This window comes from Arachis ipaensis, chromosome B04, assembly GCF_000816755.2.
Source record: "Arachis ipaensis cultivar K30076 chromosome B04, Araip1.1, whole genome shotgun sequence".
NCBI lineage: Eukaryota > Viridiplantae > Streptophyta > Magnoliopsida > Fabales > Fabaceae > Arachis > Arachis ipaensis.
In genome coordinates, this window is record NC_029788.2 from 101,118,860 (window position 1) to 101,125,093 (window position 6,234).

Below are 6,234 nucleotides of genomic sequence, written 5' to 3' on the forward strand. Positions count from 1 at the left end.
GTCTGTCACTACGCCCAGCACTCGTGAGTTTGAAGTTCGTCACAGTCATTCAATTCCAGAGTCCTATTCGGAATACCATAGACAAGGTTTAGACTTTCCGGACTCTCATGAATGCCGCCATCAATCTAGCTTATACCACGAAGATTTTGATTAAGAGATCCAAGAGATACTCATTCAATCTAAGGTGGAACGGAAGTGGATGTCAGGCACGCGTTCGTGGGGGAATGATGATGATTGTCATGTTCATCACATTCAGGTTGAAGTGCGAATGAATATCTTAGAAGCAGAATAAGTTGAATTGAATAGAAAAATAGTAGTACTTTGCATTAATCTTTGAGGAACAGCAGAGCTCCACACCTTAATCTATGGAGTGTAGAAACTCTACCGTTAAAAATACATAAGTGAAGGGTCCAAGCATGGCCGAATGGCCAGCCCCCAAAACGAGATCAATAGATCAAAATGTAATCCAAAGATGTCAAATACAATAGTAAGAAGTCCTATTTATAATAAACTAGCTACTAGGGTTTACAGAAGTAAGTAATTGATGCATAAATCTACTTCTGGGGCCCACTTGGTGTGTGCTTGGGCTGAGCTTGAATGTTTCACGTGTAGAGGCTCTTTCTGGAGTTGAACGCCAGGTTGTAACGTGTTTCTGGCGTTTAACTCCAGACAGCAGCGTAGAACTGGCGTTCAACGCCCATTTGCGTCGTCTAAACTCGGCCAAAGTATGGACTATTATATATTTCTGGAAAGCCCTGGATGTCTACTTTCCAACGCAATTGAAAGCGCGCCATTTTGAGTTCTGTAGCTCCAGAAAAGCTATTTTGAGTGCAAGGAGGTCAGAATCCAACAGCATCAGCAGTCCTTCTTCTACTTCTGAATCTGATTTTTGCTCAAGTCCCTCAGTTTCAGCCAGAAAATATCTGAAATCACAGAAAAACACACAAACTCATAGTAAAGTCCAGAAGAGTGATTTTTATTTAAAAACTAAGGTCAATACTTCCAGTAGATGAATCATTACGTAAAAATGGTGGTGGAAGGCCAACACTTCCAGTAGATGGAACATTGCGTGAGGATGATGGTGGAAGGCCAGTGCTTCTAGAAGATGGAACCTTGCGTGAAAATGGTGGTGGATGGCCAGTATTTCCAGCAGAAACAAGAAACATTTTTCCACAGAATCAAGAACGAAAGTATATTTTTTTGTTTTGAAATCAATTTTTTTTCACAGAAGTGATAAAATGACTTATCAAAAAGGAGAAAGTCATCTATTTTTACTTCTTCCAAAAGCTATAAATTAACTTTTCGGGAAGTTAAAAGCTCTTCTTAAAAATAGTGCCAAACACGCTTATCGTAACTTTTCATAATTCAAAAGTCAAAAAAAGTAACTTTTGTGCGTTCCCAAACGGGCTCTTAGTTTCCTTCACCTTTTCTCTCAAAAAATTATTTTCAGATCTGCATTTATTGTACTTATCCAATAGTTTTGAGAAATTTAGTGTAAGATCATCAATTATAGCATGTAAATCATCTATGGACAAGTCATAATAATTTACCTCATCAAGATGATCATTACCAGCCATGAAGCAGATTTTGTCTTCACCTTTAGAATCTTCTTCCTCATTCGAATCATTCTCAAGTTCCTCCCAAGATGTCATGAGCACTCTCTTCTTTTTTTTCTTCCCTTTGTCCTCCTTTTTGAGCTTCGGACAGTTTAGCTTGAAATGTCCAGCCTCCTTGCAATGATGACAAGTCACCTTGCTCAAGTCCATCTTGTGTTCCTTTGAGCTTGAACTCTTGTACTTGCCCTTGTTCTTCATCATCCTTCTAAGTCTCCTAACAAAAAATATAAGCTCATCATCTGAAATACCATCACTAGACTCACTCTCTTTTGATTCTATTTTTGACTTGAGGGCTATTCCCTTTTTCTTTGAGTTCGGGTTTGTGTGTGTGGTTTCATAGGCAAGGAGTTTTTCTCTCAGCTCATCATAGGTTATAGGGCTTAGGTTATTGCTCTCAGCTAGGACAGTGGTAGTGGTTTCCCATTCTTTTGTGAGGCTTCTAAGGATTTTTCTCACTAGGGTTTATTCTGAGTAGTTTGTACCCATAGCATCAAGGTTGTTGATTATGATTGAGAATCTCTCAAACAATTCATCAATGCTTTCTCCATCCTTCATATTAAACATCTCGTACTCTTTTTGCAGCATATCAATCCTCGTTTCTTTGACCTGTTTAGTGCCTTCGTGTGTAACCTGGAGTTTATCCCAGATTTCTTTGGCTGTCTTGCATCTAGACACCTTTCGGTACTCTTCAAAGCTGATAGAACAGTGAAAAAGGTTGATGGCTTTAGCATTTAGCTCCATCTTCTTCTTATCATTTTCATTCCATTCAGCTTCTTCTTTTGTAGTCACCACTCCATCAGCACTTGTTTTTGTTGGAATCTTGGGACCACTCATAACAATCTTTCGTATGTTGTAGTCAATGGATTGAATGAAGATCCTCTTCCTCTCTTTCCAGTAGGCATAGTTCTTCCCATTGAAGAAGGGAGGCCTATTGTTTGACTAGCCTTTAGTTAGAGTACAGACAACCGTAGTTGTGCCCAAGTTGTTCGCCATTGGACCTTTGCTCCAAGCGGTGAAGCTTGATTCTTGAGACCAAGGCCTCTGATACAAATTGAAGCTTGTAGAAGGCTTAGAGAAGGGGGGTTGAATCTATGACCTTCTTTTAATTAACTGAAATAACCCTTTTAAAACAAACTTGCAATCTGAATCTGTTTGAACTCAGCAGCGAAAAATTTATGAGACAATTTTATTTTGTCTCATGAATATCAGAAAACATAACAGAGCAGGGAAGAGAGAAGCTGACAGCATCATGTATCCTGGTTCGGTTGCCTTGTGCAATGCAACTTATGTCCAGTCTCCACCACAACAGTGGTTGAATTTCCACTATAGTTAAAGTATTACATGCACCAATTCTACAGGATTGACACAACCCTTTCACACTCAAGTTCTAACCTAACTTGACTTAGTTATGCTAATACCTAACTCTTCACTCTTAGTGCTAACCCAACTAAGAAAGGGGTACCTCACAGGTTCAAGATACAAGACACATACACAACCTAAAGAAATCTGAAATAACTCTAAGCTTTTCACTCATGTGTATCTCTTTGCCTTTTTTCACTCTTAGGCTTTTTCAATGACTTTCTTATTTGCCTTTTACCTCAAGAGATTATAGAAAGATAAACATTAAAGAAAATTACAATCTATAAAATATGAAGGAGATTGATGCTTCAATAGCCTCTTTGCTATGTGATAAACCAGATTTACTAGCCTCTGATTCAGTTCTTCATTCTGGCAGAATGATCCTTTGACTAGGAAGCACTGTCTAAGTAGATGAACTTCTTCAGAGAGCTCTTCTCAGAACATAAACCTCAACACACTGGTTTTCTCTCCTTAGCTTCAGAATGATGAGAAATCTTCTTTTGTATTTCCTTGCATGTTGCTGAGTTACTCTCTCCTAGGTCAACTCTCGAGCTGTGTGCTTCACCAACTCACTACATCACCTTTTTCCAGTTAATCCTCAAATTAGGAACTTTGATTTTGACCTTCTTTGTTGATCGAAAGCCACAGGACAGCAGAAACAAATATTTTCAATGGTAAACCCAGATATTAGCCATTGAAATACTACTTGGTCCCCAAGACACACTTTTGACCATAGATTCATAGCAGTGTTGAACATAGATCATCTTTCCCATGTATCCCAATATGGAGTGGCAGAGAGTTGAAGATGAAGAGAAGAAAATGAGATGCATGTAGAAGGAAATAAAATCACCTTTAGCTTTTGACCTCTTCTTGATACAGATTAATGTGGGTGATTAGACTTCAACTTTTTTGCTAAACCTTCTCTTTCTTACTTCTTTGGTGAACATCTTAGGAGCTAAGCTTTCTCTCTCTCTTTCTTTCTCTGAGTTCTAACCGAGACAGGAAAAAGTGAACGTTGCTTTGGAGAAACCAAATTGGAGGGATTTGAATGAGAGATGCAATCGGGCTTGGATCGGTTATCATTCATGCAACCCGTTTGATATCTTTTGCCCATCTGATTTCTTTTGCTTTGATTCGTTTGGGCTTCCTTTGATTGTTCAGCCCATCAGTTTTGTTTTTCTTGTTTATTTTACTGGCTTGCTGCAACAAGGATTTTTGGCCTACAACACTCAACAAAAATAATTAAAACTAATTGGGTAATTAGCTCAATAATTTAATGTTTGTCATCATCATATATGTTAGTTGATTTCTTAACTCAACATTTTTAAGTTGAGAAATATGAAAGACATCATGAATATTTGACAGATAAGGGGAAGAGTGTAAAATCTACAAAATTAGTAAATAATTAACCAATAAATTAGTTATTAATTCAAGAAATTAGAAAATCAAATTTTATATTTTAATGAGATAGAATTAATTAAAACATAAATTTTGTCACTAATTTTAAAGAAGTTGGCCCAAGATTAGGTCGAACGGGTCGAACCGAGTGAATTCGGCCCATATTGGGCCCAAGGGGCCAACCCACATCACCAACACAAAAAGGAATTTCAGCATTCTATCTCCCCATTCATACACACTGCTGGGAACTTGAAGAGAGGGAAGAAGAGAGTTCTAAAACGTAACCCTCCAATCAAATCCAAATAACTTTCAATCTGGAGCTCCGATCGCCGCACCGTTTGCGGCCACGCGACCAGCGCAACGAACTCTACAAAGCCCAATCCTTGATTAGGTATGGAATCTACTTTTCAGTTTCAGTTTTCTCATCCCTAAATTTAGAAATTCAATGTGTAATTATGTTAAATTTTGCGTAATTTCAGTGTTTAGGTTTGAGTTAGCTTGCGGGTGTTGTTGGGTCTAGCTCACTTGAGCTGTGGGTCAGGTAAGCACTCTTAAAACCCTTGTGTAATCTTGAATTAGTGAACTTTATATTGATTATAGTAATAATTACGATATTAGATTGAAATTGATTATTGAATGTAGTCAAGATTGAGAATGTGGAGCTTAGATTGAGCTTTGGTGGCAAGAGGGCTGTTTGGTAGGGTTTTGGGGTCTTGGAAGCTTAAAAAACATTTAATTGTGAGGTTTTCTGGGCTTTAAGAGAAATTGGCCAAGGTATGGTTTCGGTTTTTCGTAATTAAAATATAATGTGTTGTGAAAACTTAAGCTAGACGACGTAGGATAAGTTGAATCTTGGGTTTGATACATATTATGTTAATTGATGTGTTATGTTTGATTGATGATTATTGGGCATGAGGAAAGTTGATGATGGTGGAAAAAATGATTTAGAGGAGTATGATGATGTACGTATTGATGAGTATGCATATTGTTATGTTGAACATGAATTATTGTATTAAAATTATTGAAATGATAAATTGGAATGTTGTGGAGTGATCTAGTATGTTGGAGGCATGGATTGGCTGGTTTGGTGTTGTTGTGGTAAGGTTGGGTATGTTAAAAAAAGGTTTTGGATTGGAAAAGTTTGAGAAAAAATTGAAAAGTTAGCTTTTGGTAAAAACTTGATTTTAACGAACTTCGGCGGAGCATAACTTGAGCCTTAAATTCTGGATTTAAATGAAATTTATTTCAAATTAAAGATATTTTTAATAGCTTTAAAACAGTATAAAATTTGAGGAAAATAGAATATTTTATAGGAAATTATGGACGCCAGAAGACAAGTGTAGAAAATTGATTTTGTTGAGTTGCAGATTTTTTGAAAATAATGGTGCGTGTGCGCACGCACCAGGTAGAGTGTGAGTTTCAGCTCATGCGCACGCACACACACCTTGAAGATTTTGCAAGTGCGTGTGGTGCACGAAATTGTGATGTCCAAGCTCGAACAATCCCTGGTAATGGCTCCAAAGCTTGGTGCTTTGATCTTAATTCATAATTGTCACAACTTCGATACAACTAACCAGCAAGTGCACTGGGTCGTCCAAGTAATACCTTACGTGAGTAAGGGTAGCTATGCTTTTACCACACCAAACTTAGAATGTTGCTCGCCCTCGAGCAAAAGAAGAAAGAATAAAGAAGATATGGAGGAGATGGATGGGAGTGTGTATTCGGCCATATGGGTGGGATTGGGTGGTAGAGAGTTGTTGAATTTTGAAGGTAGTGGGTATATGGATGTGAGTGGTAAATGGAAAACAGAAGGGATGATCATGAATGGGAAGAGAGATGATGAGGTAGGTGGGGATCCTGT